This window comes from Elephas maximus, chromosome 1, assembly GCF_024166365.1.
Source record: "Elephas maximus indicus isolate mEleMax1 chromosome 1, mEleMax1 primary haplotype, whole genome shotgun sequence".
NCBI lineage: Eukaryota > Metazoa > Chordata > Mammalia > Proboscidea > Elephantidae > Elephas > Elephas maximus.
Window position 1 is genome coordinate 77073347 of NC_064819.1, and position 23486 is coordinate 77096832.

Below are 23486 nucleotides of genomic sequence, written 5' to 3' on the forward strand. Positions count from 1 at the left end.
CAGTGGCCATCAGAGGCACACCCTATCTCCAAGACCATCCGCACTGTTACCCTGATTTTCTTCACTAAAATTTCTATCTTGAGGGTTTATACCACTTGTTCCAAAAAACTGTTTTTTGTCTCCCCCCTCCCGCCGCCCCGTTAGAGGGGGAACAAAGAGGGTATAGCTGTCACTGCTGAGGATTAGGGAAATAAAGTTGACAATTGATCTAGATTTGATTTCACAGAGGTTATTTTTAAAGTGCAGCTGGGCTTAGAGTGAGGATAGCAAGATTTTTTCTTAATAAACTTTCCCCCTTGGCCAGTACGGGGATTGAACCCGCGACCTTGGCGTTATTAGCACCACGCTCTAACCAACTGAGCTCACCGGCCTTCTGAAGGATGGTATGTTTTTTATATTCAGACACTAGGAAAAGTTTTCGCACCTTTTTGACTCATCCAAAGGATCCTCGCTTTTACATAAATCTTAACTATGATTAAATGACACTCGTTTTTCAAGCTTCTCTGTATGTTTTTTATTTCGCCTTTCCTCACTCCCGCAAAAAGAAAAGAAACAAAATCTCTATCTCCAGCAGAGATGAATTCGCTTCTCCTATGGAAAATAAGACAGGCACTCCTTCGAAACCCTATGAGGCAGTTCTACTCTGTCCTAGAGGGTCACTATGAGTCGGAGTCGACTCGACCGCACTGGGTTTTTTTATGGAAAATAAAGAGTTCTGGAGCCGTCGATTTCGTCCCAAGAGAAGTATTCACTAGAGCAGGGCTCCTTCAGCCTACCCCAGGAAGCAAACCTTTCAGAACGATTCAGACACTCCCCGCCCCCGAGAAGGACCTGGTCGATTTGGTCCCTGCTGACGTCCTGAGAATTCCCCTCCTGACAGGAAGGAACGTCCCGGTGGATCTTCCCTGCTTCTTCCGAAATCCCGGGCAGATGACCCTTCTCTGTGTTCGAGAAAACGCCCTGCGGCACGGATCTCTGTGCGTCCATTTTGCGATTTTATTGTCATTAACCGCTCATGTCCTCTTTCCTTTCCCTGAGGCGGAGGACTGTGTTTTCTCGCTCTTTACTCCTCTAGTGTCCCGCGTGCCCCCGCCCAGCATTGTGGGTTGGTCAATAATTTCAGTTCACGAAAGGGAAAAAGAGTACAGAATGTCCTCGTGGCTGATGATCAGGTTTGGAAAAATAAACAAAGGCTGGTAGATTTTGCTAACTGGCCAATATATTCTTTTAATCATTGCCTGCAATATTCGAACAGTGTAGGTCTTGACGGTCAGATTATTTCGGAGGTTTCAAGCTGCTCTTTTCTAGCCACCCCCATAAAACATGGACGCTGGAGTGGAGAAGCACAGACACCACCATCTTCTCCCTACTCATCTGGAGGCACCTGCCATCTCTACACTAGGTACTGAGTGTGTGGGTCCCCTATACTAAGCGATGCTTAAGGCAAAACCTGGAAAAAGGCGACTTCCTTCTACCTAAGCAAAAAAGGGAATGTTAAGGGAAGATAGTGAAAACGGCGGGAAGAAGAAAGAAAAGAAAAATATATCACAGTTTTCATTCTCCTCCAGTAAATCAAGTTTTTTTGTTTTTGTTTTTGTTTTTGAGGACTGTGTGAAGCCGAATATAAAGATGTGTGATGTCCCAGGGATGAACAATATAGAGTCCAGTTTTGCAAATCACCCCACCCCATGTATCTGGCTGCAGCTTGACATTCCGGGGTCATATCCCTGCAGCTAGCTGCGCGACCCCTAGTGAGGACTCAGGGGCTTCCAGAGTTCAGTCCTGAGGGCCTGGGGCTCTGGTTCCTAAAGGGTAATTTTCTTTCACTAGAGAGGTATTACACAAGAGTAATTTCCATGGGACAATAGTGAGGAGTTTCTTAAAATTAAATGCTTCATTCCTGTCGCCAGCTCGCCTGTGTTTGTAAAGGAATGGAGTCCATGAGGGAAGACTTTGATTGTTATGAATAGTGGAGTTTGCTTGGTCGTTTTAATAGGCAAAAAGTATGAATGACAGAAGTGTACCGCCACTGTGAGAACTTCCTGGAGGAAAAGACTGCTCTGAGATTATCCAGCCTGGGGCATGTAGAAAAACTCTATTCTGTAGACCGACCTTGAGACTGAAGGCCAGTTTCATCGTAATTGCAGTGATTGGGTTTGCCCAGTATAGGAAAGGCCTTGCTATGAAACAGGGTGGGAAAACATCTGTTTTTTGAACTTAGAAATGAACTAATTTTATACGGAAGATTCTTCCTCCTAACCCAACATATACGAGCGTATGTATTGTGACCAACGCAAGAACTCTCCTGCCCTCTGTGTTGGCCTGGGCTTGAAAGCAGTACATCTTGTCCCTAGAGACGCTGACACTTAGGTCTTGGCCCACCCGTTGCCAGTGCCAGCGCCTCCTCTGCCCGCTTCCTCTCTGTTTCCGTGGTTTCCAAGTGGGTGGAGGCGGGTCTCAAGAGAAGGCCCCTGCCCCAAAGATCCCCTTCTGCGTGGAACCGGTGGACCTGGCTCCCTTCAGATTCAGAGCGTGGAATGTACAGGTTTTCTGTCAAGTGAGGACCTCAAAAGCTTATCCGCTTTGAAATTGACCCCTAGGGACTTCTGGTGGCAAGTCAAATGTCATCAGGGATCGCCATCAATTTTTTTCTTCTTTCCAAAGGTCTTGTTCATTTGGTTTAATCAACATGATGTCATTAATATGTTGAGAATTCTTCAAAGTGAAAGACTTTAGGGGAATTATTTATATAACGAATGTAAGGCTAAATAAAGCAAATTTTAAAGTATTTTTAAACATAATGATTAACATTAATTTCAAAGAGCTCTCAACAGAACATATAATAATCTTGGAATATTAAATAGTTAGGACATACCAAGAATATATTAAAATTATTAAGTTTTTTTTAACTTCTGCATAGTAATAAAAAATTTCATGGGTAAACAATTGAATTTCCCAGTTAAAACTCTTTCATGACACGTTGGAAAGAAAGTGTCCACAAACATTTTTGGGATCTTAGGATTCTTACTCTGTCCTATATGTTCGCTATAAGTCAGAATCCACTCCATGGCAATGGGTTTGGGTTTTTCTTTTTGGTTAGGATTCTTGGAAGGGGGTTTTTCCACTGAAAGTATTTGCTGCCCTCCAGTGGGGGTTGGTGTAATGTTGAAAAATGAAAGAAAAGTTCTTTGGGGAATATTAGTTAAGTATGAGGCAATGCACCCAGGAATCTGGTTGGGTCAAACTTTTGTCTTTTTTGGCTTTTGTACAGCAGCATAAGTCTTATAAGCACAGTTACAGATTCCTGGGTCTTAGTTAGAGAGGCCTGGTGGCTTTGGGTTGTGCATGTGTGTGTGTGCGTGTGTGTGTGTGTGTGTAGTAGTAGTAGTATTTGAGAAATCAATGCAACCAAATGGATTTTGCAGCATGTTTGAAAAGTTTTACGTTTTTTGAAACATGTGTTGCCCACAAATTATGTATCAAAAAGTATCAAAGTTCATTATTTTAAGGTAGGAGACAAATGGCATATATGAATATTTATGGAATTAACATGAAAGTCAGGAGAAAATTAAAAGGTTTCATACATTCACTCTGGCTTTGGCATCATTCTAGGTCCTGGAGATCCAGAAAAGGAAAACAGAAAAAAAAAAACTGTCTTCATGGACAGAAATTAGAGTGGAAGTCAATTGATACCTTAAAAAAAAAAAGAAGGAAGGAAGGAAAACATGCATTGTGTCTGACTGTGATTGCTATAAAACTATATGGATTAGTTTCAGCGGTAAGAAAGAACAGTGCAAGGGCTGAGGTGACAATCAGGTAGTGGAGATAATCAGGTAGAGAAAGTACATGACAGTCCCATGGAAATGCAGTGTGTTGGGCCCTGGAAAAGGGACGAGAACAAGATGTCAAGCGGACAATGGCCTCCATGCACACAGCGCATCCAGAAGGCTATCCTCACTTCTAGCTTCCTTTTCTTCACTAAAATTTCTAACTTAAGGCTTTCTGTCACTTGTTCCAAAAATTTCTTTGTTTCTTCTTTCACCGTGCCCATTTTTGAGGGAGAGTAAAGAGGGTAGGTGTCACTACTGAGGATTATTAAAGACATACAGTTGACATTTGAACTAGATTTTATATCAGAGTGCCTATTTTCTCAGTTTAGCTGGGTGTGAATTGAGTCCAAAGTTATTTGTATATTTATTTTTAATCAACAGAAATCTTGTTTTCCTGGCCCAAACATAGAACAAAGCTGTGAAATTGGCATTATTAATACCACACTCTAAACAAACAAGCTAACCAGACAACTGTTTTTTTTTAAAAAAAAACAGTACTCTTTTACATTCAGATAGACATATGTTTGCTGTCTCCCTCTTCACTCATCCAAAGCAGACTGTCATTTACATAATCTTAACTATGACTAAAAAAAAAAAAAAAAAGACTAGATGACACTATTTTTTCAAGCTTCTCTTTATGTTTTCTATTTCCCCTTTCTGCACTCCTGCAAAAAGAAAAAGAAAAGAAACACAAAACTACCTCCAGCAGAAATGAGCTTCGCTCCTCCATTGCAAAATAAGACGTTCTGGAGCTTGTCTATTTCTTCCCTAGAGAAACATTCACTGGAGAGTGCTCCTTCATCCTTCCCCAGGAAGCCTTTGAGAAGGATACTGCGACCCCTGGAAAGGATCAGGTGGATCAGGGGTGAGGACTGCCTTCCAGACAGGAAGGAGGATCCCAGTTGGATCTGCCCTGTGCATTCCTATATCCTGGAGAGACGGCCTCTTCTTTGTGCTCCCTCAAAGGCTAAAGTTGATTAATTTCCAATTTAGGGCAAAATGTAATAGGCAGAGTACCTCTGTGAAAGCACCTAAAGAGACTTTTTGTCCCCTGAGCTTTGTATGGTCCATGGATATTTAGACTCTCAGGGCACTTGTAGGGGATAACGTTGGTTCACTATATTAATGACATATGATTCATTGCCATATGAATAGAGAATGATCCAGCTCCAAAATCCCACTTAGTATATAGTTTCTTGACCACTCCTGGCACAAGCTGTGTTCACGTGGATTAGATATTTGTGTGCAGGAAGTTTATTAGGGAATGATATAGGAACAATACCTGTAAAGCAGTGAGGGATGCAGGGTTAGAAGGGGAAAAGTTGACAGGTAGCAACAGAGGCCTGAGCTGATCCCATGAGGAGCCCTGGAAATGGGATGGCCCTTCAGAGTTAAGGCAAGAGAGTCAGACCTTTATAGGTATGTACTGAGCATCCACTACTGTGGACTGTGTTCAGAGAGGGAACATGGCCTTGACTGAGGCAGTTCCTTTCAGCTGAGGGCAATTCCTAGAGAGGGCCTCAACTTTGTGCCATGAGGGAGCAACACTTGTGGCAGCTGGGGAAATGAATGCCTTGGTCCCGAAAGGAGCGAACCTGGGTGTCACAACCCAGCACACAACACAGAGAACAAGGTTGGAGGCAGGCTTAGCGGGCAGCTGCTAAGCAGCAGTAGGAAGGTTGTTAGGTTACTGCAGTAATTCAGGCAAGAGATGCAGGTAGTTTGGGTCAGATTGGTAGCAGTTCGGGAGCTGAGAATTTTGTATCATGTCGCAGGAGCACCAACAGGACATCCTGATAGGAAGAAATGTTGTGATGCCTAGGTAAGAAGTGCATTTCATTATCCAGCTTTTGATTTTAGAGGACACTTGAGTCATGAAACAATATTATATCCAATTTACGATTAATAGGCACATGAACCTTAATACTAAAAAGTAATGGAAACAAAATTAGAAATTCTACCATTGATCCAATTCTTGAAGTGCTCATAGGTAATAAAAATGGAAAAACATAATAGCTAAAATTATAATCATGCTATGACTATTTCTTTTATACAGAATTTTAAAATATGGAAGTTATTACTAGCTTAAAATAATAATTTCAGATGAATGTGGGATTAGATTAATTGATTACTTTGCCGATGCCTTGCTCCCATTTAAAATGGTAAAAATTAATTTATATTTTTTTAATGGAAGAATTAATAATCTTTTGTCAGGGCCAGTGGTGCCAAGGAAATCCATGTGACTGTGGGTGAAATCAATTTTGAAGACAGTGTCTAAAGCAGGATCTGTCCTAACAGGCTGTAGAGCTCTGTGTCCCTAATGAACTATTTTAAAGAATAAAACAAAGAAAAATATTGACAAAATTATGCTAGTACTATTTTTTATGCCCTAAAATATTAATTTTAGAAAATGAAATCAACTTCTATAAATGAAAAGTAGGAATGGATTTTTTCCCCAAAGGTATTTAGCTAGTGAGAGTGAAGCTTAGAATCTTCTAATTCATCGCCAAGTGTTGGTTTCCAGTTCATAGCGACCCTTTTCAGAAAAACACCCAGGCAAATCAAGACAAAAAGGAAAGCCTTTTCAACAATTAGTGCAGGGACAATTGGATATCCACACACAAAAAGAAGAATTTAGAGCCTTCCCTCAAACCATACACAAACCTTAACTTGGAATCCATCATAGACCGAAATGTAAGACCTCAAATTATGAAAGTTTTAGGTGAAAACACTGAAGAAAATATCTGTGACGTTTCGTTAGACAGAGTTCTTAGATATAACACCAAAATACTATCCAGAAAGAAGAAAATTGACTAATATGACTAAATCAAAATTAAAATCTTTTGCACTTCGAAAGACACCATTAGGAAAATGAAAAGACAAACCATAGGCTGGGAGGAAATATCCATGAATCAAATATCTCATCAAGGACTTGTATCGAGAATATGTAAAGAAATTTTATAAATCAATAATACTAAGATAAAGAACCAAATTTAAATGCACAGAAGATTTGAATAGACATTTGTCCAAAGAAGACATACAAATGACTAATGAGCACATGAAAAGGTGTTCAACATCATACTCGTAAAACCAAAAAAGAAAAAAGCCCAAACTCTTTGCTATCGAGTTCTAACACATAACCACCATATAGGAAAGTAGAAGTGCCCCATAAGATTTCGAAAGAACAGCTGGAAGATTTGAACTGTAGACCTTTACTTAGCCACTGTAGTACTTAACCACTATACAACCAGTACTACTCACAGTCATCATGGATGTATAAATGAAACCACAATGACATACCACTTCACACTTACTCTGTCCCTATACCAGAAAACATAGAAAATAACCTGTGTTACTGATGATGTGGACAAATTTGTACTCTCATACTGTGCTGGTGGGAATGCAAAATGACACAGCCACTTTAGAAAACAGTTTGACTGTTTTTAAAAAGGTTAATAATAATTTTAACATATTGTTGTTACACGTTGAACTGAATCCTCCAGAAATATGTGTTGAAAATTTTAACCCCTATATCTCTGGACGAAATCCCATTTGGCAATAGGATTTTTTTGTTCTGTCAGCGAGGCCATATCGGTGTAGAGTGTGTCCTAAACCTACTAACACTTGAGATGAAAACAGCAGATTAGACTCAGAGACAAGGCAGCACACACTGGGTGGAAGACAGGTGCTACCAGAAGACAACAGACACAGATGAATCTACGTAGAAGCACACAAAGCAGCACAGTAAATAGGATTGCAGGCTGCTAAAAGGTTAAGTTGGCTCCACTGGGGATTGAACCCAGGATCTTCTGCATGTAAAGCAGATGTGCTAACCACTACACCATGGAACCACTACAAGTATTGTCCCATGGACATGCAGAAGAACTAACATAACTGTATTGGAAGAAGTCCAGCCAGAATGCTCACTAGAAGTGAGGATGGCGAGACTTCCTCTCACATATGACGTGATATCAGAAGGGATCAGCCCTTTGAAAAGGACATTCTGCTTGGTAAATGAGAGGGTCAGTGAAAAACAGAAAGACCTTCAATGAAATGGACTGACACAGCACTGCTACAATGGCCTCAAGCATAACAATGGTTGTGGGGATGGCACAAGACCTGGCAGTGTATTGTTTTCTTGTAGGGTCTGCTGTGAGTCAGAACCAGCTCCATGGCACAGAAAAACAACAAAATCAAAAAGTTGAACTAGATGAGAAAGGACCTCCTCCCAGAAACACACATTGAAGTTGGCCTTCTAGCCTCCAGAACTGTGAGAAAGAAACAAAGGGGGAAAAAAAGTACTGCTCTTTAAGTCAAACAAAGGATTGGTCCCTCCTGATAACATGTGGAAAGCCTATAAGAGGAGGCCTCACCATCCTCTCTTCTGATGAGCATTCTGGCTGTACTTCTTCCAAGACATTTTGTTAGTTTTTCTGGTAGTCCATGGGACTGTACTTGTTGTGGTTGCATGGTGTAGTGGTTAACATATCTGCTTTACATGCAGAAGATCCTGGGTTTGATCCCCAGTGGAGCCAGGGGTATTTCAGTCACAGCAGCACGAAGAAACTAAGACATCATTATGTCAGGGACCACATCTGTTTTGCTACCTTTGTATTGGCAGGGACTGGCACACAATAGTACATCAATACCTGTTGTCATCAAGCCAATTCACTGTCCCGTAGGGTTTCCATGGAGCAGCTGCTAACACTTTAGTTAGCAGCTGAGCTCTTAACCTCAGTGCCACCAGGGCCTTTCTATATCAATGTATCTGCTACATGTTGGGGGAAATCCTTCAGCTGTCTTGGGGAGGTGAGGCAGGCACAGAATTTTAGTGTGATGTGAGGCCCATGGAGCTATGGCTAGTCTAAAGATTAAATCCTTCCCTTGGAAGCAATTCTCGTGAGGTCAAGCATTGTCCAATCTTCTCTCAGAATCTGTTCCTCACTGATTTGAAAGTCCATTGAACTAAACTTGTCTTTGGTCTGGGATAGTGACAACTGGACCAATGACCAACATCACGATAAATGGAGAAAAGATTGAAGTTGTCAAGGATTTCATTTTTCTTGCATCCACAATCAATAGCAATGGAAGCAGCAGTCAAGAATTCAAAAGATGCACTGCATTGGGTAAATCTGTTGCAAAGGACCTCTTCAAAGTGTTGAAGAGCAAGGATGTCACCTTGAAGACTAAGATGTGCTGACCCAAACCATGGTATTTTCAATCGCATCATACACATGTGAAAGCTGGACAATGAGTAAGGAAGACTGAAGAAGAAATGACGCCTTTGAATTGTGGTGCTGGTAAAGACTATTGAACATACCATGGACTGTCAAAAGAATGAATAAATCTGTCTTAGAAGAAGTACAGCCAGAATGCTCCTTAGAGGCAAGGATGGTGAAACTGCGTCTTACATACTTTGGACATGTTGTCAGGAAGAATCAGTCCCTGGAGAAGGACATCATGCTTGGCAGAGTACAGGGTCAGCGGAAAAGAGGATGACCCTCAACGAGGTGGATTGACACAGCGGCTGCAACAATCAGCTAAAGCATAACGGTTGTAGGGATGGCTCAAAACCAGGCAGTGTTTCGTTCTGTTGTGCATAGGGTCACTTTGAGTCAGAACTGACTCAACACCACATAACAACAACAACAACAGTTGACATTACCCCAAAAGTATGAAGGATAAGTAGTTAAGCTGTTGGGTTGAAAAACCAGCAGCATCTCAATGGAGTTATGTTTTTCTATGGCTATTTATCCTGTCTGGAAATGGAGAAATAAATCGTTCAAACTGAATTGTGGTGAAACACAAACCTTTCAGAAGGATAGTGGGCCATCCCAAATTTTGTATTGAGTTCCTGTGCTAATGAGGCCTCCTTATCCTCATTCACCTCTGAAATGAGCTCAAACTGTTCAAACTGTATTTCCAGCACCCTTAAAGCTTTGACACTTTTATTGTGTAATTTTAGGTCAAAGAATCTGTGAGCTCCTGATGTACAGGGTGCTAATTCAGCCTAGCCTCCCCACATAGTAGAGCCTTCATATTCAGAAATGCTGGCTGTGATATGATGAAGTTGTTACACTTGATAGCTGCTGATGGGCAAGCTGACCCCAAACAGTGTGAAGGTTAAAACAAGTTCAAACTCTCTTTCTGATAATAGAAACTAACATGGAAGTGAGGGATGTTCTGGGCTGAAATCATCACAAGGTTATAATAAAGCAAGAAGAAAGAATGTATTCCGCAAAAGTTCAAAGAGGCAAAATTGGAAAATAGACAAGCATACTGCCAGAGCCATGTCTGCCTGAGTTCAAGGAATGTTACAGAATCAAGTATATATTAACGTTACAGATGGGTAATATCATTAAAAGTTTCACCTTTTCAAACTGGCTAAAAACTGCTAAATATACATGATTCTACATTTTGAACTGTCTTTCTTCATAAGCATTGGTTCAGATTTGAGTAATGGCAGTCAGGATGGTCTTCGTTGGTTCAACAAATCTTACTCTTTACTAAATGCTAAAAGACAAAAAAAAGAGTGGAAAGTACGTGGATCTTTTGTGCTCTGCTCAAGATTTGTTTATATGAAATTTTCCCTAAAAGAAGCTTTCTAGGTTTTCCTAGCTACTGTTTTTATACCTCAGGACCCAGTTGATGTGTCCTTGTGAGTCCAGCTCCAGCTAGGTCACTTTATACTCACGAACAGGGAATAATGGCCCCAATTTGAACTCCTAGGTCACAAGGCCCATGTCGCTACACCTTTTCGGCCAACACACTTATTGGAGGTCAATAACCTTGGTATAGTAGAAGGAACCCAAGGTATGACATCCAGTCACATCTGTTTCCATATAATATTTATTACATTGTTACAGAAAAGGGAAAATCAGTGATCTTTCTAGATCTCATTTTCATCATTTGCTAGTTGAAAAATTAAGCCAGAATACTTCTCAGAAGGGAAGATGTTGAGACTTTGTCTTATATGTTTGGACATGTTTTCAGGAGGGACCAGTCCCTGGAGAAGGTCACATGCTAGGTAGAGAGTCAGCAAAAAAGAGGAAGACCCTCAATGACATGGATTGACACGGTGGCTGCAACAATGAGCTCAAACATAGCAATGATTGTCAGGATTGTGCAGGACCGAGCAGTGTCTCATTCTGTTGTACATGGAGTCACTATAAGATTGCACCTAACAACAAGTACATTCTGTGCCAACCATGGTTCTAGTAACAAATGCTACAGTAGTAAACAAACAAAAAAAGTCTTTTGAGTTTTCCCTCAATGTAGACCAAAACCGGCATTCCTAACCAAGACCAGGTTTACTGAACTGATAGAGACTAGAGGAATCCCTGAGACTATTGCCCTAAGACACCCTTTTAACTTGGAACTGAAGTCACCTCCAGAGGCCTCCTTTCAGTCAAATAATAGATTGGCTTATAAAATAAATACCACCTGTGAGAAATGTGCTCCCTTAAACAATCAACTATGCGAGACCAAATGGTCAACATTTACCCAAACATGAGAAGGCAAAGAAGGGTAGGGAAGCTAGATAAATGGACATAGAACAAACAGAACAGAAATAATGAGAATGCTGACACATTGCAAAAACTGTAGCCAATGTCACAGAAAATTTGTACAAAAATTGTAAATTGGGAACCTAATTTGCTGTGTAAATTTTCACCTAAAACACAGTAAACATTTTTAAAAACACAGAAAAAAGTCTTTTCCTTCATAAACCTTACATTCCAGTGATAAAGAAAGGTAGAATGCAAAATGATTATGTAAATTACATAGTTTAATAGATGTACATATATATATTGATGAAAATGAGGATAAGATGTTCAGGTGTAGTGAAACTCTGGAAGTTCATGGTGGGTTCACTAATAATGTGATATTTGAAGAAGATGAGTTAGTGCACGTATCTGGAATAGAGTGTTAAAAAGAAAAGGCAGTGGTTAGTGCGAAGGTCCTGAGGCAGAAAGAAGTCTAATGTATTTAAAGTACAACAAGAAGGTCAATAATAACTTTAGCAGAGTGAGCAAGGGGGTGAGCAGTAGGAGAAAAGGTCAGAGAGGAAATTGATTAGGGAGCAGGGACATTAGGTAGAGCCTTGCAGATTATTATAATGATTTTGGCTTTTTTTTTTCTCTAAGTACAGTAAAGATCCATTGATGCATTTTTAGTAGAGAGAACAATAAGGATCCATTGTCGGGTTTTAAATATTCTGTAGACAGTATCTTGTTAAAGGCAATGGAAGCAAACTCAAGATATAATAAGAGATATTGATAATATTCTGGACCCCTGGTGGTGCATGGTGAAGAGCTCGTTGGCTGCTAACCTAGAGGTCAGCAGTTAGAATCCACCAGCTACTTGGAAACCCGATGGGGCAGTTCAACTCTGTTCTATAGAATTATCCTGAGTTGGAATCAGCTCCATGGCAACAGGTAATAATATTCTACATTAGAGAATATTATGGCTAGAGCCAAGCTAATAGTAATGGAGGTATCTGAGAACTGGCCATATTGCAGATATATTTTGAAGATAAAGCAAGGACAATTTTCAGAGTGACTGCATATGCTGAATAGAGCAAAAATGGAGTCAGTGAAGATCCCAAATTCTTAGTCCTAAACAGCTGGAAGGATGGAGTTGCAGTTAAATGAGATAGAGATCAATATGTTTGGAACAGTTTCAGAGGATAGATACGAATTCCACTTTGGGATATGTTAAGTTTAAGATGATTACTGAAAGACTTCTAAGAGGAGATAATCAGTCGGCTAGAGATACACAATGGTACTCCAATGAAGACCATGGAAGATGTAACCATGAGATGATGAGCTTAGCCAGGGAATGACAACAAAAACAGAAGAGGCCTGAGGATTGAGCTCTGAGACTTTACAATGTTTACCCAAAAGCCAAAGAGGTCAGCTAAAGGAGATAATCAGGTAGAGAAAGTGCTTGACAGTCATATGGATATAGTGTACTGGACCCTGAAAAAGGGACGGGGAGAACAAGATGTCAGATGGACAGTGGCCATCAGACGCACAACCCATATCCAAGGCCATCCTCCCTCCCAGCATTATTTTCTTCACTAAAATTTCTCTCTTATGTCACTTGTTTCATAAACCTCTTTCTTCTTCTCCCCACCCACCCCTTTAGAGGGAGAGCAAAGAGGGTAGGAGTCACTACCTAGGATTAAAGAAATAAAGTCGACGTTTGATCTAGGTTTTATGTCAAAGAGGATATATTCAGTAATTCAGCTGGGAGTGAAGTCAGGACAGCAATGCCTTCTCCTGACCCTGCACGGGCATCAAATCGGGGACTTTGTCTTTATTAGCACCACCTAACCACCTGAACTAAGCTGTCACCAGTAAAAAACTTATTTTACATTTAGGAACTGTTAAGTATGTTGACTCCCTCATCACTCATCAAAAGAACCCTCTCATTTACCCAATCTCAACTATCACTAAATGATACTATGTTTTCAAGTTTCTCTTTATGTTTCCTATTTCCCTTTTCCACACTCCTGCAAAAAGAAAAAGAAACACAAAAACCGTACCTCTAGCAAAAACGAACTTCGCTCCTCTGTCGCAAAATAAGATGTTCTGGAGCTCATGGAATTCATCCGAGAGAAACTTTCACTAGAGAGGGTTACTTGATCCTACCCCAAGAAGCCTTTGAGAAAGATTCAGAGACCCCTGGGAAGGATTTGTTGGATTTGGCCCCAGCTCAGGACATGAGGATTCCTCTCCAGAATGTCCCTGGTGGATCAGCCCCACCTGCTACTAAATCTTGGGGAGATGCCCCTTTTCTGTGTTCCGGGAAGGCTAAAGTTGATTAATTACAATTTAGGGCAAAATGTAATAGGCAAAATACCTCTGTGAAAGTGTCTAAAGAGACTTTTCTCTCATGAGCCTTATATTGTCCATGGCTAGTAAGACTGTCTGGACATTTCTAGAGGATGACATGGGTTCACTATATTAATTGCCACAGGAATACAGAGCGATCCAGCTTCAAAATCCCATTTAGTGTGTGGTTTCTGGGACCACTCCTGGCACAAACTGTATTCAAATGGGCTAGATATTTGTACACAGGAAGTTTATTAGGGGATGCTATGGGAACAACACCTGTGAGGGAGTGAGGGAAGCACGATTACAAGGGGAAAAGTTGACAGGCAGCAACAGAGGCCTGAGCTGATCCCTTGAGGAGCTCTGAAAATAGGATGGCCCTTCAGAGTTGACCCAAGAGAGTCAGACCTTTATAGGCATGTATTGAGCAGTCATTAGTGTGGGCTGCTTTCAGAGAGGGGACATGACCTTGATAGAGGCAGCTCCTTTCACCTGAGGGCAATTCCTAGAGCAGGCTTTAAATTTGTTCCATGAGGAATCAACACTCCTGTCAGATGGGGACATGAATGCCTTGGTCCTGAAAGGAGGAAACCTGGGTGGTACAACACGTCACAGAGAACAAGGTTGGAGGCAGGCTTAGCAGGCAGCTGATAACTAGCAGGAGGAAAGTTGTTAGGCTACTACAATAATGCAGACAAGAAATGCAGGTAGTTTGGGCCAAATTCGTAGCAGTTCAGTAGTCGAGAATGTTGTATCATTTTGAAGTAGCGCCAACAGGACCTCCTGACAGGAAGAAAGGTTGTGATGCCCACGTGAGAAGTGTATTTCTTTTGATTTTTGATTTTACTGGATACATGAGTCCTAAAACAATATACCCAGTTTATGATTAATATGCACATGAACCTTAATACTCAAAAATAATGGAAATGAAATTAGAAATTCTACCATTGATCCAATTCTTGAAATGCTCAGAAGTAATGAAAATAGAAAAATATAATCCCTAAGAATATAATCATGCTATGACATTTTTTATAATTTTTCTTTATGACTATTTCTTTATGTAGAATGTTGAAATACAGACGTTATTTACTATATTAAGATAATGATTTTAGGTGAGTGTCATATTAGATGAATTGACTACGGTGCAATTGGCTTCTTCTCATATAAAATGCTGAGATAATAAGCTGATTTACCACAAGATGATGATCTTAGCTTTTATGATATTAGAATAAATAGAGAAGAGGGGACGTCTAAGGACTGAGTTCTGAGGCTGTCCAATGTTTACCCAAAAGCCAAAGAAGCCTTGGGATCCAAATGGGCAATGTCATGTTCCTCTTTCAAACAGTCGCTTCTTTCCTACTCATCATATTCAGATTGAATTCTAACCTCCATACTGTACAGGACCTTCCCTGACCTCCCTGTTCCTGTACCTGTTATTCCACTTACCTTCTCTTCTCTGAGGGCTCTGATTCAAACCTACACCTGAAGCTCTCCTACTCTGCTTACTCTCTATCCTGTTCACCGAAGATCAGAATCCCCCCTCTATTCAACTGCTCTTCAACCAACTCAGTTTTTTTTTTTTTTTTTTTCAGTTAACTGAAGTGTTGTTTAGCCACCAATGTCGTGATCATTAGGACTGGGGGTGATGCCCCTTTTCTATGCACCTGTGAGAAAACCCTGTGATTTTTATCGGTCGTTCTACTCACCAATTTTACTGTAACTAAATTACTATGGGAAAATTTCTCATGCTGATCACTTTAGGTGCCCCTTTCCTCCTTCTAGCATTTCATTTCCCTAAGGACATCTGGTACTTCTATTCACCAGCATGAGATTGGACTGCTCCATTATTTCTTCAAAATAGGTATTAAGGCAAATTTTTGAGAAAGGTTAACGAACAAACACAGGTGTTGAATGCAATCGCTGTCTAACCTGCAGATCTGATCTGAAAATAGTGCCAAGCTTGAGATTGTGCTAATAAGAAACATGCTTTTCGCCTGCTTTACCCCCAGTATTTTCATCAGGTCGTTTTTTAGCTGCCACAGAAGGAGACATAATGTGATCTTTCTCAGAGACTGAGAAATCTCTCTAGTCAAAAATTTCTAATACTTGGGGACAAGCACATTTTCGCTGCTGAACACCTTGACCCAGACTCAACCTTGGGAAAGTTTAATTTTAGGGCCCTTGTGGTGTGGTGCTTAGGCCCGGGCTGCTAATCAAAAAGGTTAGCAGTTCAAATCCACCGGGCGCTCCTTGGAAACTCTATGGGGCAGTTCTACTCTGTCCTATAGGGTCTCCATGAGTCGGAATCTACTCGACAGCAAGGGGTTTGCCTTTTTCGTTTGGTGGTGTAGTGATTAAGAGCTCAGCTGCTGACAAAAAACTCGGCAGTTCCAATCCACCAGCGGCTCCTTGGAAACCCTATGGGACAGTTCTACTTTGTCCTACAGGGTCTATGTGAGTCAGAAACGACAGGGCGGCACCTGACAGGAACAAGAGTAGGCAGATTGCTTCCAGTCTCTGCGGGAAGGACAGTGATTTAAGACAGCTGAGATGAAATGAATAACAAATAAGAGTCAGGTACATCACAATGGTCATCTTCCTGCTATACACCAGATTAAAGGGTTTCGGACACAGAGTTTACACGTTCCAGAACAGAAAATATGAGTGATACAGAATAGAACTTCGTTTGACGTTCAGAATAGAACTTCGTTTGACGTTCAGAATAGAACTTCATTTTACGTCTAATAGACTCACTCGCCACAGATTACACTTCCATAGATCCCCACCACCCTCACGACCCTCGGATAGCAGAAAACTGGGCACAGCCCGACACCCACACCCTCTGCTCCTCGGTCTCTCTCGCTAGTGCCGAGGCACAAATTGCCGAGAGCCTACTGAAACCGGCCCTTTCGTCCTGTTTCCTAAGGGTTCATGTTCAGTCATCCGGAGATGAAGATCATTGCGTCTTGCACCAGCAGAGAAATGAGATCAGAATTTATCAAGAAATTTCTTGAAACTTGCCAGTGATTTTCCAGGTGCTTGTAAAGGAATTGGGACCCTGGGAGTAGCATTCGCTTGACTATGATTTCTCGAGTTTTGATACTGCTGATTATAAGAATGGGAAAGTACAAGGGGAAAAAATATTTCTCAACCTGAAAATATCCTGAAGGACAGCACATATTTCCTATCAATCAGTTATACACGGGAAAGTAGACAAGTGAGTTTCCGTAGTGTAGTGGTTATCACGTTCGCCTAACACGCGAAAGGTCCCCGGTTCGAAACCGGGCGGAAACAAACTGGGCAGTATTTTGTGAGTTCTGAATTTCACTGCACAAACTCTTAATCCGAACATGCTTCAACGAACCCCCTAACCTTCGCTTTCCTTTCGTAGTACCTGACTTTAAATTAAAAGAATAATGTACTTCACTTGCCTCCTCGCCCGCCCCTGGACGCTTGTCAGGTTTTCCATTTCCTTCTGGGTTACAAAAGTTTCTGCACCCGGTAAAAAAGGGAGGTCTCCATTGTTCTCTGGCACAGGCTTCAAAGTGAAGAGGACTGAGACAAGACAGTGGCTGCTGTGTACAAAAAAAAAAAAAAAAAGTTGTCATCAGTTCACTTACGACTCACAGAGACGCTATGGGACTCAGCATAAAGGCCCCATTAATTTTCCTAGAGTAGCCCTTAGATTCGAACTACTGACGTTTCGGATAACAACCAAGCTGTTAAGCAAATCGCCACCAAGGCTCTGGACATGAAATAAACCAAAAATAAAACAAATTAAAAAAAAAAAAAAAAAGCCCATTGCCATGGAATCAATTCTGTCTCATAGCAACCCCATACAACAGGGTAGAACGGCCCCACAAGGTTTCCAAGGAGCGCTTGGTGGATTCGAACTGTCAACCTTTTGCTTAGCAGTCATAGCACCTTACCACACCTCCAGGTTTTCCGGACTTGAAATAGGGGATCTTAAATATGTACGTGCTTGGCCAAAAGTAGTGAGGCTGAAGCAAGCCTCATAGACTAAAATCTATTTTTATTTATAAGTTTTGTAAGCAGTCATAGTTAATGCTAGAAACCACTATGTGTGAGTGTTTGTTAAAATCAGTATGGAAAGCTCCAGAAAGGAATAACAGTACAAGCTGAAACATTATATTCATTGTTTCCATACCTATGGGTGGACTGTTCCATGAAGGGTACTGTATCTTAACCAACAAAAAACTGCGCCACAGGGAAGTTATGCTCTCACAAAGGAGCTTATTGTAATTTCCTTTTGACTGCCCTGAGAACCTGTTGAAAGTCACCAAACCAAGAACAGATGTTGCCAGGCTGTTCCCAAGGAAATGGAATCTAGCCAACAAAGATTCCTTAAATCAATCATGTATTCCCATAGGTGATGTTTCCCACCTTTGACAATCATGTAACTTTTCTTAATTTACTTCCTTCTGTAAGAGTATATTGGAGACTCCCTGCTTGTGATTCAGTGGCTTCTGCTAGTCTCTTGTGCCCAGCACACACTGGCAAAATCCTCGTGGCAATGATCATCTTTCTCCTTGCTTAATAAAAATCTCTTTTGATTAAATTTGACTCTGGGGTCATTTTCTCCTATGACAGACAAGATGGTGGCTGTCAAAGGAGCCAGAAATAGTCACAGGCTGGATATATTTTGAACATAGAAGGAAAATTCCTGACATACTGGGTGTGAGGTATGAGAGAAAGAGTAAAATAAATGATGACTTCGAGGGTTTTTTTGCCTCAAAGACTAGAAGAACTGAGCTGTCATTAACTGAAATGGTGAAGCTTGGATATAGCAGAATTATTAGAAAAAAATGGGAGTTCAGTTTTAGGCTTGCTAACTTTTAGATGCCTAGTACAAAACATACAAGTGGCAATGCCAAGAAATCAGTTGTATATACAAGACACAAGGTTAATGGAGTGGTCTAGACTGCAGATACAAATTGGTGAGTTGTAGGCATATAAACCAAAAAACCAAACCCATTTCATCAAGAAGTTAAGGGCTCAGCTGCTAGCCGAAAGGTCACCAGTTCAAACCCACCACCCACTCCATGAGTGAAAGATGTGGCAGTCTGCTTCTGTAAAGATCATAGCCTTGGAAACCCTATGGGGCAGCTCTACTCTGTCCTATAAGGTTACTAGGAGATGATGTAGGCATACAGATGATTTAAACTATGAGAATGGGTGAGATTCCCAGGGAGTGAGTGTATATAGATTACAGGTTCAAGGACCAATCTGTGGGACTTTCCAAAATAGAATTGGTGAGGAGAGGTGAAAGAAACACAGGATATTGAGAAAGTTGAGCCGGAGAGACAGAAAGATAGTCAGGACAGTAGTGTCTTGGAATCCAAATTAAAAAAAAAAAAAAAAACTTTTAAGACAGCAAGTATGTTTATTGACAACAAGAAGTTGTCTTAATTTCTTAGTGCTGCTGTAACAGAAATACTACACCTGGTTTTCTTTAAGGAATAGAAATTTATTTTCTCACAGTTTAAGAGGCTGGAAGTCCAAATTCAGGGCACTACTGTAGGGGAATGCTCTCTCCCTCTTAGCCCTGGGAAAAAATCTTTCTCTTGGTTTCCATAGCCCCAGAGTTCCTGGTTCCTTAGTAATCATCAGGTGTGTTTCTCCCTTCCTCAGTTTGTGCTCTCTTATCTCAGTGCCAGTCTGTTCTTTTTGTATCTCAAAAGTGATTAAATTTAAGACATACCCTACACTGATACCGCCTCATTAACATGAAAATAAAACTGATTCCAAAATGGGATTATATCTCCCGGTACAGAGGTTTGGATTCTATGATGTATTTTGGGGAGACATAAATGAATCCGTAACTGAAGTCAAGGAAGATAAGGTCTTGAAAAAGTAAGAAGAATTCATTAGTAATATTGACAAGGAGAATCCATGAACTGATGGTGTAAAAAAAAAAAAAAAAAACCAGAATGTAGTGGATTTAAAAACACAAGGAGAGAAACTGGACACAGTAAATCTGGATAATCCTTTAGAAGTGATTTTTATAAGGCCATCTGAGAAACAGGGTAGTACCTAGAAGGGGTATGTTGGGTCAAGACAAACCCTTTTAAGACAGGAGACAAATAACATATTTGAATGTTCATGGGAATAATACAATAGGCACAAATTGAGAGATTTCACACATTTAATCTGACTTTGGCATAATTCTAGGTAATGGTAAGCCAGAAAAAAAAAATCTGACTTTGTGGACAAATATTATGCTGAAGGCCAACTGGTAGATAAAACTTAAAAAAGGAAAATATGCATTATGTTGGACTGCGATTATTTTAACAGCTAAAAGTATCAAGTTCGACATTATGAAAGGGCAGCGCAAGGGATGAGTTGTGCGTCAGGTAGAGGACATAATCAGATAGAGAAAGTGCTTGAGGGCCACACGGTAGACAGTGCGCTGGACACTGAAAAAGGGACAAGGAGAATGGGATGCTCTTATGGACAGCGGCCATCAGGCGCACACCCCATCCCCAAGACCATCCTCCCTCCTAGCCTGGTTTTCTTCACTAAGATTTTTATCTTAAGCTTGATGTCACTTGTTCCAAAACACTGTTTTTTCTCCTCTCCACCTCTGAGGGGAGCAAAGGGGGTATAGCCGCCATTTCTGTGTATTAAGGAAATAAAATCGACTTTTGATCCAGAATTGGTGTCACAGAGGTTACTGTCAAACTGCAGCTAGGTATACCGCAAGATTTTTTCTTTACGCAATGTTAACTCTGACCAAATGACACTGTGTTCAAGCTTCTGTTTAGGTTTTCCGTTTTCCCTTTCCTCACTTCCGCAAAAAGAAAAAGAAACAAAAACTCTACCTCCAGCAGAAATGAATTCCTCCTCCTATGGAAAATAAGACGTTCTGGAGCTCCTCGATTTCATCCCGACAGAAACATTCGCTAGAGAGGGCTCCCCATCCTACCCCAGGAAGCCTTTGAAAAGGATGCAGACACCTCCGATAGGGACCTGGTGGATTTGGTCCCTGCTCAGGGCGTGAGAATTTCTTTCCACAGGGGAAGGAACACCCCCCCCCTTGGATGTGCCCAGCGTCTTCCTATACCCTGGAGTGACGCACCTTTGTGTTCTGTGAAAAAGCATTGCCGCGTGCATCTCTGTTGGTCCGTTTTACGCTTTTATTATCATTAACTGCCAATGTTCCTCTTTCCTTTCCTTGAGGACTGTGTCGTCTCATTCTTTCGTCCTCTGTAGCCCCTGTACCCGCACAGCACGGCGGTTAACTCAATAATTGAAGTTCACGAACGGGAAAAAGCGTACAGAAAATCATGTTTGCTGATGAACAAGTCCTAGAAAAATAAAAAAGCTCTAGATTTTGCTAACCTGAAAATATATTCTTTTAATCATTTTCTGCAATATTCAAACATTGGAGGTCAAGACCCTCAGATTATTTCGGAGATGTCCAGCTACTCTCTCTCTGTCCCAGGCACCCCCAGAAAAAAAGGGGCTCTGAGATGAAGAAGCACAGACATCACCACCATCTCCCACTGCTCTGGGGACAACTGCCATCTCTAAACTCAACCAAAGTGTGTGGGTCCGCCACGCCAAGTGATGCTTAAGGAAGAACAGGGAAAAAGGCAGCTAGCTTCTAGCTAAGCAAAAGAAAGAAAAGAAATGTTAGAAGAAGATAGTGAAAAGGGAAAAAAAAGTGTAGAAGAAAGAAAAGAAAAATATATCAGAGTTTTCATTCTCCCCCAGTAAATCAAATAAGTGGTACAAGAAAACTGCAGACACAAATCAAAGAATTAGGCATGTGTGAGGCAAAATCTAAGGATGTTTCTCATCCCAGAGATGGACGATATACAGTCCAGTCTAGGAAACCACCCCAACTCCATGTATCTGGCCCTGCAGCTTGACATTCCCAGGTCATATCCGTCCAGCTGCCCAGGCCCAAGTGTGGACCCACAGACCTCCAGAGTTCAGTCCTGAGGACCTTGAGCCCTGCTTCCTAAAGGGTCATTTTCTTTCACTAGAAAACATGCACAACAGAAACTGCCAAGGGACAATATTGAGGACTTTCTCGAAATCAAATCCTTCCCTCTTGCCAGCCTGCCTGTGTTTGTAAAGGAATTGGGGACTTGAGTGAAGACTTTGACTGTTATGAATAATGGTGTTTGGTTGTTAATTTTAATACACAAATAGTATCAGTGAAAGAAACGTACCATCACCATGACAATTTCCTTGAGGAAAAGACGGCTTCAAGATTATCCAGCCCGGGGTATCTAGAAAAACTCTATTTTATCCTGTGGAGGCAACTTGTGACTGAAGACAAGTTTCATTGTAGATGAGGTTATAGCCTTTGCCCAATGCAGGAAAGGCCTTGCTTTGAAAGCAGGTGGGAAAATGTCTGTTTTTTCAAAGTTAGAATTGAATTGATTTTGTATGGGACCTTTTCCCTCCTACCCCAACATACAAATAAGAGTGAATATATTTTGACCAACATTCAAAAAAGCTCATGCCGTCCCTGCACTCCTGGGCTTGAAAGCATGGCTTTGTTTCCCTGAAGGCCTTGACACCTCGGTGTTCACCCCACCTCCAGTGTGGACCAGCCCCTCCCCTCCCTCATTTCTGTCTGTTTCTGTGTATTCCAAGTGGGTGGAGGAGGGTGTCAATGGAATGAGGTGCCTGCCCCTTAAGCCCCAGTCTGCAAGGTAAGGTGGATCAGGCTCCCTTCAGAATCCAGGGAATGGGATTTACTGCTTTCTGGCAAGTGAAGATTTCAAATTCTAGAAGGAAAGGGCTCCTCTTCCAAACCGAACGCTAGGACCTTCAGGGTCAAGACAAGTATCATTAGAAGTCTCCATCAATTTTTCATTTCTTGCTAAATATCTTGTTCACTTGGTCTAATTAACATGATGTTATTAATATAGTGAGCAAGACGTCTGGCGTATTCTGTAATAGAATGATGTCTGTGTATTTAAAGTAGAGCAAGAAATTCAATAATAACTGCACCAAAGTGCAATGGGGAGAATCCTAGGAGAAAAGGTCAGAGAGGAAAATGAGTGGGGAGCAGGGAGATTGTGTAGAGATTTGCAGGTCATTATAAGAATTTTGAGTTTTTCTTTCTTTTTTATTTTATTTTTTTTTTGAATGCAGTAATTTTTTTTTTTTTTTAATGAGCCATTGCTGGATTTTAAACAGTGAATACAATAAGGAGTCCTTTTGGGGTTTGAAAAAGGACCCCTTAAACATTCTGTAGAAACCATCATGTTAAAGGAAATGGAGGAAACCGCAAAACACATTAAGAGACACCAGTAATACTCCACATCAGAGAATATTATGGATTGGGGAATGTTAGTGAGAGTTAAAGTGTGGAAAAGTGGCCAAATTCCAGATATATTTTAAAGATAAAGCAATGAAAGTTTTTGGAGTGATTAGATGGGGGAATAGAGCAAAAATGGAGTCAGTGAAGATGCCAAATTTTTAGTCCTAAACAGCTGGAGGAAGAGAGTTGAAGCTAAGTGAGACAGGGATCAATACGGTTGGATCAGTTTCAGAGGATACATATGAATTCCATTTCAGGATATGTTAACTATACAATGTTTATTCTGAGACTTCAAAGAGGAGATATCCAGTAGGCTAGGGGCACACAGTGGTCCTCAGATGAAGACCATGTAAAATGTAAACCATTAGATGGTGCCTCGCCAGGTGATTAGAATCAATAGAGAAGAGAAGAGGCCTAAGAACTGAACTCTGAGAGATGTTCCAGTGTTCATGCAAAGGCCAAAGCCGTCTTTGGATCAAAACGGGCAATGTCATGTTCCTCTTTAAAACACTCACT

At 41.0% G+C, this 23486-nt stretch overlaps 4 non-coding genes across 4 annotated transcripts; 2 read left to right on the plus strand and 2 right to left on the minus strand.

Moving 5' to 3' along the window:
- Positions 1 to 297: 297 nt before the first annotated feature.
- Positions 298 to 371, minus strand: TRNAI-AAU (transfer RNA isoleucine (anticodon AAU)). Its single transcript has one exon. It is a non-coding gene; the product is annotated as a tRNA-Ile (tRNA).
- Positions 372 to 7608: 7237 nt separating this feature from the next.
- On the minus strand, positions 7609 to 7681 carry TRNAV-UAC (transfer RNA valine (anticodon UAC)). The gene has a single exon. It is a non-coding gene; the product is annotated as a tRNA-Val (tRNA).
- Positions 7682 to 8292: 611 nt separating this feature from the next.
- On the plus strand, positions 8293 to 8365 carry TRNAV-UAC (transfer RNA valine (anticodon UAC)). The gene has a single exon. It is a non-coding gene; the product is annotated as a tRNA-Val (tRNA).
- Positions 8366 to 16887: 8522 nt separating this feature from the next.
- Positions 16888 to 16960, plus strand: TRNAV-AAC (transfer RNA valine (anticodon AAC)). The gene has a single exon. It is a non-coding gene; the product is annotated as a tRNA-Val (tRNA).
- The last annotated feature ends 6526 nt before the right edge of the window (positions 16961 to 23486 follow it).